This window comes from Protopterus annectens, chromosome 2.part0, assembly GCF_019279795.1.
Source record: "Protopterus annectens isolate FY-2018-M chromosome 2.part0, PAN1.0, whole genome shotgun sequence".
Classification (NCBI taxonomy): Eukaryota; Metazoa; Chordata; order Ceratodontiformes; family Protopteridae; genus Protopterus; species Protopterus annectens.
Genome location: NC_056728.1, coordinates 57,121,129 through 57,132,262, shown reverse-complemented (window position 1 = coordinate 57,132,262; position 11,134 = coordinate 57,121,129). Strand labels below are relative to the sequence as shown.

General features: G+C 41.2%; 1 long non-coding RNA gene across 1 annotated transcript in view; it reads left to right on the top strand.

Annotated features, from left to right (window-relative positions):
- Window positions 1–392: 392 nt before the first annotated feature.
- The window catches only part of LOC122793702, a 104,382-nt gene continuing 93,640 nt past the window's right edge, over window positions 393–11,134 (top strand). Inside the window, exon 1 of the long non-coding RNA XR_006363509.1 lies at window positions 393–514. This is a non-coding gene — a long non-coding RNA (uncharacterized LOC122793702). The remainder of the gene's footprint in view (window positions 515–11,134) is intronic.

The following is an 11,134-nucleotide window of genomic DNA, read 5'->3' as shown; positions in this document are numbered from 1 at the left end:
GTCTTGCCCCCTAGCAAAAGCAATTTAAAGCACAAAATTAGGTGAGGGTGTAAAGTACTGCATACATACTGCCCTTCTAACCCGCTAATAGTTGAACCTGTCCTTACATCTCGGACACACAATACACATAATAACTATCTGGGAAAGGCCGTATTTCAAGAACGGCAACAACAAACGGTCACAGATGGAATTTTCAAAACGAATATTCAACAGGCGGCTGGATAATCTGCATGGCTTGCTACACAGTCGTATTTTTGCATGCAACCTCACACAAGCTTGCCCTGTCAATCATATACGCCACACCAATTCCTGGGCGAAAATTGCGGTGTGGGAATGTTCTAATAAAAGCCTACTACTAATGATGTAGTGTCATCTTCCAATGGATTAGGGCACCTTCCGCCTGATTAAATCTTTAGTCAGCTCAAGCTGAACTGAGGGAAGTGTTTGGGTGCCAAATTCCTCAGCGAACAAAACCTTCCACTTATATTGGTGAGAGAACCCGTGCAAACATTAGGTAGGAAAAAGTGTTTTTATTGTTGACTGTGATGTAACTTTTGTTCACTTTTAAACGGGAGCATTATTTTTATTTTTGAGGTAACTAGTTGTCAAAATTTATTTTGGATTACATTTTACTTGGAGAAAGTAGTGTCATTTTACTTTTAGGGACTGAAGTACGTGTTTAATGTGCATGTTGGGGGGGGGGTTACATTTTTTACAACTTGCGTCTTTTACCCCCTGTTGTTGCTTGGCTTCCCTGGGAATCGGTTATCTTTTCCAGCATAACCAAGGAACAACCTACCAGTTCCTCAGCTGTACCTTCTTCCAGCCACAAAAAGAAAAAAAAAGTTAAGCAGCCTTTGCCACCACAGCAGGGTGATATTTTACCTCAGCCTCAAGTGGGTGACTCTGCTGCGGCCAAAGGGTTCCACTAGTGTAGTCCATACAGCTGCCATGACGGGGGTGGGGTGGTGTTGGGCACATTTGCTGCGGCTGCTGGAGTGCCCTTGGTGGGCAAGGGGAAAAGGCATAGAGAATGCCACTCAGCCTAACCAGAAAATTGTGACTCTGTTTCTTCAGATGTTTTTGTCAGAAACAGCAACTTAAGTTTATGTTTTTCTCCTGTCTCATTTACCCAGGACAGGAGTGATTTATTCACCTTAGTTCAAGGTTTAGTCTATGCTCTTGACCCTACTTGTATGGCTAAAAGAACAAGGGAACTTTTCATTGCTGAAGAAATTCAAGAATTGAACCTCTAAATGATTAAGTACAGATTGTGCTTTCTTTCAAAAGACTTGTGACTTACATTCTGAGGAGAGTGTCGCTGACACTTGCTAGCATGACTGGTTTTATGTTTGCTTAACCTGCATTTCAGAAAAATGTGAAGTCTGAAAGTAAAATATGTGTCATTATTTAGTGTCTTTCATAGGTTCATAGGTTCATACTAGGCTATCTGCCCTAGGGCATTTATAAGCCTAGCCAGAATGTGTTTGGCTTTCGCCACCCATTTTAAATTTATTTTGCTATGCCCTTTTTCGATGTTAGTATACTGTGCCTCTGTCTAACAGTGACACAGAAGTGATACCCGGGGTAAACCTACGATCTCCTATCCACTCATCAAGATTCCTCTTGAAGAGAGTCAATGAGGGACTCTGCCTAACCTGGACTGGGATTTTATTCCAGAGTGAAGGGAGCCTCTGGGTCTGTCCCTCCAGCATGTCCTATTTATTTCAGTGCTGAGGTTCAAGTCTCTCGAGCGCGTCGCTCGATGGGATTTGGATTTTCTGAGGTGCAGCATGTCCATTAATGCCAGGTTGGACATGGCTTTATACGTCAGGCACAGATCGCCTCTGAACAGGCGGTATGCCACTGAGTAGAGCTGGAGTTTCTTTAACCGGGCAGCATATGGCATCTGTTTGAGCCCTTTGATCCTCTTGGTGAGGTACTTTTGGGGTCTTTCCAGTTGCTGCAGGTGTCTGGTAAGGTACATTCCAAAAGGGGCATTGTACTCAATTATGGGCCTGATGAGGGATGAGTAAAGAGGCACGATGACGTCCCCTGATCTAGATGTGAATCCCTTCATGATTAGGTGGGCTATATAAAATGTTTTTCTAACCACTTTGGCCACGTGGTTGTCAAATGAGAGATTGCTATCAACTTGGGTCCCCAGGTCCCTAATTACTTCTTCTGTACTTAATGGATTACCACCTATGTGGTAATTTGTGGGCATTGTTTTTGCCAAAGGGGATGACTATACACTTTTTGGCATTTAGCTTGAGGCCATGGCTCTGGCACCTGTTGTCTGTTTCTATGATGCCCTTTTGGAGGATGCTTGTGTCGACTGAAGAGTCTATTATGGCGCCCAGTTTGCAGTCATCTGCAAACTTGGTCAGCCACAGTCCTTCCATGTTGGCCTGTACCTCCGAGAAATATATACCGAACAAGAGAGGTCCCAGGACTGAGCCTTGTGGGACACCACTTGTAACTGGTTTGGAGTCTGACATGGCTCCAGCAATTCTAACCATGTGGGTTCTGTCCTTGAGCCAGTTTGCAATCCATCTAGTGACATAGGGGTTTATATTTAAGCTGGTGAGCTTATCTATAATGCCAGTGGGGTATTGTATCGAAGGCTTTATGCGGTCCAGGTAGGCTGAGTGGACCACCTTCCCCTCGTCATTGGCCTTGGTGACTGTTTCAAAGAAATCGACCAGGATTAAGAGGCAGGATCTGCCCTTAACAAAGCCGAACTGGGTAGGATCCAGTGTTTGTAGGTCCCCAATATCTTTATTTATGAGGTCCATGATGATCCTTTCCATAGCTTTGCAGACCAAGCTAGTCAGGCTTATGGGGCGATAGTTTCCAGGATCCGTTGAGGCACCACCTTTATGGAGAGGGACCACTGTTGCTGTACGCCACTCTTTGGGCACATATCCTGTAGTAAGGCTGAGATTGAACAGTAGTTTTATGTTTGGGTTTGGCTCTTCTTGGAGTTCATGTAGGATGCAGCTGGGGACACAGTCTGGTCTCATTGATGCTGTGTTCTTTGCTTTGGAGAGGGCGGCTCTTACCTGAGCATCTGAGATGTCGGGGCAGCACTCTGCTGGGATAGATATTTGCCCTTTTGGTGTGGGGGGGGAGTTTGCTGAAGCTGTCAGTTGGGATGGTGGCACTGTCGGTGGGTTCGGTGTATTTTTTGTCATTTTGGACTAATTCTGAGCATATCTGGGAATTACCACCCAGGTTCCTAACATAACTAAAGAAAGCCTTGTGATTATCCTTAGTGTCCTGTGCAATTTTTCTCTCGAAGCTAGCCTTAGACAATTTTATGTGTGCCCGTAGTTTTTTGCTAATGCTGATCAGTGATGCCTTCCCTTTTTTGGGATTTTGCTCTATCATTTAGTAGCTTCCTCCTTCTATTGTATAGTTTGTTTATGGCTAGGGTCCACCAGACAGGACGTCTGCCTTTGGAGGATTGGGTCTTGGTTTTATTTGGGATCGATGATCCATGCATTCCTGAAGGTGTTCATAGAATGCGTTTATAAAGGATTCTGCGGTCTGGGCAGATTTTCCACAGGCCGGGGCTTTGAAGGATTCCACCTTAGTTTTGAGGAGTGTGAAATTTGCTTTAGAGAAGTTTTTCACTGTGGTTTTCTGGGCAGGGGGTGGGGTCGGGATGTGAATATCCAGTGAGATTAGTTTATGGTCTGATCTTACCAGTGAGGGATACACTTCTGGTCTGGAGCATGGAGTCCCCATGTTGGTGATGATCAGGTCCAGTATGTTTTCCACTCTTGTGGGAGTGGTAACAAGTTGTTCCATAGCATTTGAGTTTATAAATTCTAGGAACCTTTGGACTAGGGTGTTGGAGCTAGAGTAATGCTCCCAGTCTATGTTTGGGTAGTTGAAGTCGCCCAATATAATGGTGTTTGGAGAGACTTTCATATTTTCCAGTGTTCTCAGGAAGGCCGAGTGGGGTTCCTGGGTTTGGGAGGGTGGTCTGTAGCAGGCTATAAACTGGAAGGCAGTTTTACCCACTGTTAGTTGCACATGGATAGTCTCTGATGCTTCGTGCTTTGCCACCAACCTGGAGGTGTGGGTATCTTTGATGAATATCGATACTCCCCCTCCTTTTGTGGTTCGGTCCAAGTTTTGGGGCCGAAAAGCATGGTATGAGGTATAACCTGGTAGTGCTGGGGTGCTCTCGGGAGCCCTGTTACTGCACAGATATCGATGTTCTCCATGCTAAGGAGAGTTTCGAGTGCGTGCATCTTGAGGTTTAGACTTCTGGCATTGAGTAGCATTACTCTTATTTTCTTATCCCTTGTCTTACCTATGGAGGTGGGTTTGTCTTTTGAGCCTTGCCTAAAAAAGGCACTATGGGGGTAGCAACAGCCTTTGCCAATATCCGAAAGCCCAGGGGTGACAGGTGCAAGCCGTCCCTAGCGAAGCATCGTGGCTTGTTGAGCATATCATCCCAAGCTGACAGGCATTGGATCCCCTTTGAATGACACCAGTACTTAAGCCAATTGTTGAAATTGATCATCTTGTCTTCATATTGTGGCATCATTCTTGGTGAGGGTAAGATGCTACTCAAGGTCAGGGTCATACCGGCCTGGGCTACATGCTCAGAGCTCCTTTATGTCTCTCTTCATGTAGTCCAGGGAGGTACGTCTCAGGTCATTCACACCAACATGGACAATGACTGAGTCATATCTGTACTTGCCTTGGAGTGACCTGAGTGCTTGTGTTATGTGGTGGATCCTAGCGCTGTGTAACTGTGGCTCATTTCATGTTGGACAAACGTCCAGACCTCTTAGAATACGTATCTCCGAACACATCAGTAACATCAAACAGAAAAGGATGCATAATGCGCTTTATAAACACACACTAGCTCATCCAACATGTAAGTTCAACTTTATTGTCATTGATATGATATTTGGAAATAGGGCTAACAAAACTGGATGGCATTCCATTTTAAATATAAAAGAAAAGAAATGGATTATCAGACTGGGAGGGTTGTTCCCCCCCGGGACTAAATGAACATCTTTAGAACCTAGCCAATAGGATGACTGCTTATTGTATATATACAGCTTTTGTCATGGCATGATTTTTTGGTACACTGAAGAAGGCTGTGCTTTGCCAGTCGAAACCGGTTTGTAACTGTTGCAATATGCTGTGATTTTGTTTATCAATACAGATCTTCATTCTAGTCACTGTTTGCTGGCTCTCCTTTTTTGGTTCCTGTTCTAGTTTGTTTCTTGAGCCTTGCAATTGCCATCGTGCAGGAAGTTTGTTTTTCATGTTGCACTTCCCTTCCACATCCTGCTGGGGCCGGTGACTCTGAGACTGCTGCTTGTATTCCAGTGCAGCGTCTCTTCAATCCAGCTTTTTGTTTGGATTTTATCTAAATTTTATATTTGCAGCAATTTGCTGGCTTGGTTCTTTATCGTTTTGCCATCTGTGAATTTTGTTGGGCTTACGGTATTTCAAAATACGCATTTTGCGTGTTTACCATGAACAAGCAATTTTTTGGGCCTGCCATTCTTCAAACTATATCTTCGTGCTGGATGCAGCTTCGGGATTAACTTTCGGACACTTTCAGGTCTGGGTGTTTCATTACAGATACTGTGGCTGGCTTTGTTATTTGGTTTTGGTTAAACCTTATCATTATTGGGTACGCTAGCTACTGGTGGGTTTGGATGTACGTATTTTAACATCTAAACACCACGTAATATACAGTCGCTTTCTGTATATGTTTTTCACCCGTTTTTTCGGGTTGGTTTTTGGACACTTCAAGAAGGCTAAAACAGTGGTACTTGCACTTGGTTGTGTGGAACTCAACATTTGGACATATTTCTGGTTGGTTCTGGCATATATGTCTTTTTGGTTTTGATCTTTCGCATACAGTTCATGTTTTGGACTTGGGGACTTTATTCATACTACGGATTTCACTGAGAGGTTCGGATGTCCTATAGTTTCTTCCGCTTACTTCACTGGATGTGTGGAACTAGTTCATTTTGGATTAGCAACATTTGGACTGGTTCAGGGTCGGACCTTCGATTAACATTTTGATCGCATGTGTGTTTATTAATACAAGTATTATTTTTGTTATAATACTCGCTTCTTATTGATAATGTTATGGGCTCATACAGTTGATATCATGTTTACTTTTCATTATGGAACTACTGTTTAGTATTTTCCTATTTTTAGTAGGAAATATGGACAGGGTTTACCAATGCTTATATGTTATCACGATCTGAGTGGATATTTTTCTATTTTCATGAACATGCTTATGATTACTTAGACATGATTCTCAGCTATAATTTCTACTGATAATTAGTTTTATACCATTTTTTATATTTAATATCTAGATATATGCGTTTTGGACATATACTGTGACTGATTATTTGATATCACTTTTGTCAACTATATAATCTAGTGGTTTAACAATTGTCATTTATAATTTTGTCTACCAGATATAGTTCCTTTTTACCAACTGTATTAGTTTGGTGGTCCTTACTTAAAATCATTAACAAATATTGTATGGATGACATGTGTATGTTCAATTTTTGCCTAAGCAAGTGCAATTCACAAAGACCTATTTTTTCTTATTCATATGTATTAGCATCCCTGCTACATTTCACTCTGTATGGTTTCCATTGACACAAGTTTGTTTGCCAAGGTATGTCATATATGTATATCCAATTTGGATGGTAGGACTAGCCATTATATATAAAAAAAATTTTTCCATCAATCATTGAACATTTCTATATACTTATGTTGAATAAGTTCTAGTGGAATCCCCCTTGGGAGTTGCAAACCAAGTTTTGTGTTTTACATCTTTATACACCTATTTGATCACCTTATATCAGGTTATTGCTTTAATCCAATAGGTTTCTGCTGTATGGGTATTATAGCAGGCTGTCTTACTGCTTTTCTTTTTTATTTTGTAACGTGTTATATTCCCATCCTTTGTTTCCTCTTGATCCCTTGATTCTAATGGATCATAACCAAGTACAAACAGGTTATCATTGGATGACATTTTGCTAATATTAAGTACATTTTTTGGGCTTGTTCAGTGTCAAATATAGGTATCACATATACTCAAATATTTTTGAGCTTCTCATTCCCCTGGCTTGTCGGCCTTTTGTTCAAATCATTTTGACATTACAAAAATTTTTTTTTCATAAACCAGTCAGAATTTTCTCAGTGTTCCATATCTGTACAAGTGGTCTTTTGGACGCAGCTTTGTCAATTGACGTTGTATGCTGCTATTGTCCATACACTATTGATACTCATCTATTAAGTGATTGAAGTGGTTGCATTTTGGCCATTATTGTCATCTTGCTCTCTTTTCTTCTAGCTTATTGACAAGTATTGTCTTTTTGTTGTTACAAGATGGATTTTTCCAGCTTCATCCGTGGGCTGGCTGCGGACAGAGAGGACCTTGGGGTCTTTGGACTCGGCTCTTCTCAAGGGAACACTGTGGGGTCTGACTTGGTTGGCTCAGAATCCAATTGCAGTATGCTTTTTGATAATTTAAACAAGCATCTTGGATCGGTCAGATCTAATATCTGGCATAGTAAATTATTTAAAGCTTATCAGACTGCAGGAATTACTCCAAGGGGACTGCGTATACGCACCATTCCCCATGTTACCAATGCGGATGAGGAACTTAATCAACAATGGCATAAAATACAAGAAGAAGCAACTATGGCATTTGTTGTTGAGCTATTCAAGTTTCATAATAGGGCCATTGACAAAGAATTGGAGGAAATTAATATATTGGTCAGTAAACTAAGGGTTTATGAGGAGGAATTGTTTTTTAAAAAATCATTAAACAATGTGGCTTCAGATTTACGGAAGCTTGACACTGAACTCAAGTCCAGAAAAACTAAAAAATTCACCAGGGACCAGGAGGATTACAAAAGGGGTACCCCATTTCTATCTAGTTCTAAACATGTTAGGTTTTCTACTACTCCATTTAAACCCACCAGTAAGAGGAAACGACCAAGATCAATCTTAAGAAGGCATGATATGGAGACTACGTCCTCTTTTGAGGATACCTCATCATGCACTGATAATGAATCTACAGCAGTCTGAGTCACCCATTCCAAAAAGAACACCAGGGTTAACCCCTTTAGGCCTAAAACCAAGCGGGGCGGACGCAAACACCGCAGAAATAGACAACATTCAGGGTCTTCTGAACATTGCTTTGGCGAAATAAACACATCATATCGCAATTAAATTTGTCAGATTTTGAATTATCTCAGGCACAGATTAGAATGTTAAATAGAGGTCTTACATTTATTCCAGGCTTTACTGTGTCTGAGGAATCATTTGCTCAGGATGTTGTTGACTTTTGTCGTCTTGTGAACCTAAAGTTGTTTTTTGGTGATTCTGACTCTGGTTATGATCATGATAGATTTACATACCATAAATCTAATTTCTCACCACCAATGCATCAGATGGTATTGCAGTTTCAAAACAGCGTACTCAAGGATTTACACTTCTTGGGTTCAGATATTTCATTAAAACATAATAATTTATCTTGGGATGAAAAACAAGCTGTTCTGGAACTCCAAAACAATAGGGAAATTGTTATTTCAGCTGACAAAGGTGGTGCTGTGGTTGTCTTAAACTGGGTTGATTATGACAATGAGGCTATGCGACAACTTAATGATCAAAGATATTACTCGCATATGTCCATAGACCCAACCAACATGTTTAGCAAACAGATAGAGAGGTATTTACAACAAGCTAGGGAGGAGGCAATCGTAACTAATGACATTATGAATCAACTTTTGGTTCATGATCCGATTAATCAATACATTTATTTTCTGCCTAAAATCCACAAAGATCTTTTTCATCCACCAGGCAGGCCTATTGTATCTGGTAGAGGATACATCACTGAACCCCTTTCATTATTTCTGACCAAACATCTAAAACCTTTGTTACCCAACATTTGATCTCGCCTGCAGGACACTACCAACTTCCTACAGATTGTTTCTGACACACAGCTTGAGCCCAGTTGGTTACTATGTACTTTGGATGTAAGTGCCCTGTATACGAACATTCCACACCAAGATGGACTTAATGCATTAGCCTATTGGCTTGAAGTCTCAAACTTATATAGTCTAGACTTCAACACCTTCTTGGTTGGTTTAGCACAATATGTTCTCACAAGTAATGTGTTTTATTATAAGGAACAATGCTTTTGGCAAACCAAAGGGACAGCCATGGGGGCATCCTTTGCCCCTGTATATGCTGATCTCTTCATGGCCTTTGTTGAGAATCATATTATATATGACAGGGACAGGAACATCTATTTGTCACAGATTGACATATGGAGACGCTTTCTTGATGATGTTTGGTTGGTATGGAAGGGAGATGAAGGCTCCCTGATGGAATTTGTTACTTACTTAAACAACAATGCTTGGGGTCTGCATTTTACTGCTAGTTTTGATAGGGATGCCATTACTTTTTTGGATGTCCTAGTTCAGAGGGCCCCTGATCACACTCTATCCACAGAGATATATAGAAAGTTCCCAGAATATAATTCTATTCTACATGCCTCCAGTTACCATCCACCTCACATAGCACGCAACATCCCTAAGTCACAATTTATACATGCCAAGCACATTTGCTCAGATGAGACTAGCTATTTGAAACCCAAATCTGACATTACCACCAGGTTTAAGTCTCGTGGGTATAGAAGTGGTGACATATCCATGGCCAGCAACAAGGTCCGTTCTATGGATAGATTGGATTTACTTACATATAAGACACATGCCACCAAGCCATCCCAACCTCTCAGATTCACGACTACATATGCTCGTAATTCCAACCGCCTCATTCACAGTGTACGGAGGCATTGGAACATTCTACAATGTGATTTGGACATCAATAGTATCATCCCTGATAGTTGCCTATTTTCTTATAGGAAAGGCAAGAACCTTAATTCTTTTTTCAATCATTACAAACACAGGGACATCAATACACATGAATTGGTACAAACAACACTTTCTGGTGAACCACTACATGGTTGTTATCCATGTGGACATTGCAATAATTGCAAATATATAAACAAGTCCAAACAATTTTCTAGTCGTAATTGCCCCCAGGTGTTTGATCTGAAGTTTCTCTCTAATTGTTCTAGTGATTGGATCATTTACTTGGCCTCTTGTAACTGTGGCTCATTTTATGTTGGACAAACGTCCAGACCTCTTAGAATACTTATCTCCGAACACATCAGTAACATCAAACAGAAAAGGTTGCATAATGCGCTTTATAAACACACACTAGCTCATCCAACATGTAAGTTCAACTTTATTGTCATTGATATGATATTTGGAAATAGGGCTAACAAAACTGGATGGCATTCCATTTTAAATATAAAAGAAAAGAAATGGATTATCAGACTGGGAGGGTTGTTCCCCCCGGGACTAAATGAACATCTTTAGAACCTAGCCAATAGGATGACTGCTTATTGTGTATATATAAAGCTTTTGTCATGGCATGATTTTTTGGTACACTGAAGAAGGCTGTGCTTTGCCAGCCGAAACCGTTTTTTAACTGTTGCAATATGCTGTGATTTTGTTTATCAATACAGATCTTCATTCTAGTCACTATTTGCTGGCTCTCATTTTTTGGTTCCTGTTCTAGTTTGTTTCTTGAGCCTTGCAATTGCCATCGTGCAGGAAGTTTGTTTTTCATGTTGCGGATCCTAGTGCCCGACAGGCTGCTCACCGTGACCCTCTCCTTGTTCAGCCTGGTGAGCAGGATGTCAGTGTGCCTGACAATAGTCACCTATTACAAGTGTATCAGGTGTGTTGTTTAGTCTTAAGGGCTGTGACTGTTTGGCACACTGGCTTTGTGAGATATGTGTTGCACGTGTTTTGTTTTGTTTGGGGCGGCTGCTTGGGTGTCTGCTTTGGAGGTCTCTGCTGCTTCGGCAGATCTTTATTTAGAGCCTCCGAGTATGTTTTTGTGTGATTATGTGTTTGGTTTGCTGTCGTGGTAGGTCTATGTGAGACTGGAATTGTAGTGAGTGTGGTTTCCTTCTCCTCCTGACTGGTTATGCCAGTACTGAGTTGAGAGAGCTTAGCCTCCGGTTTGGCTATATGGTTGCATCTCT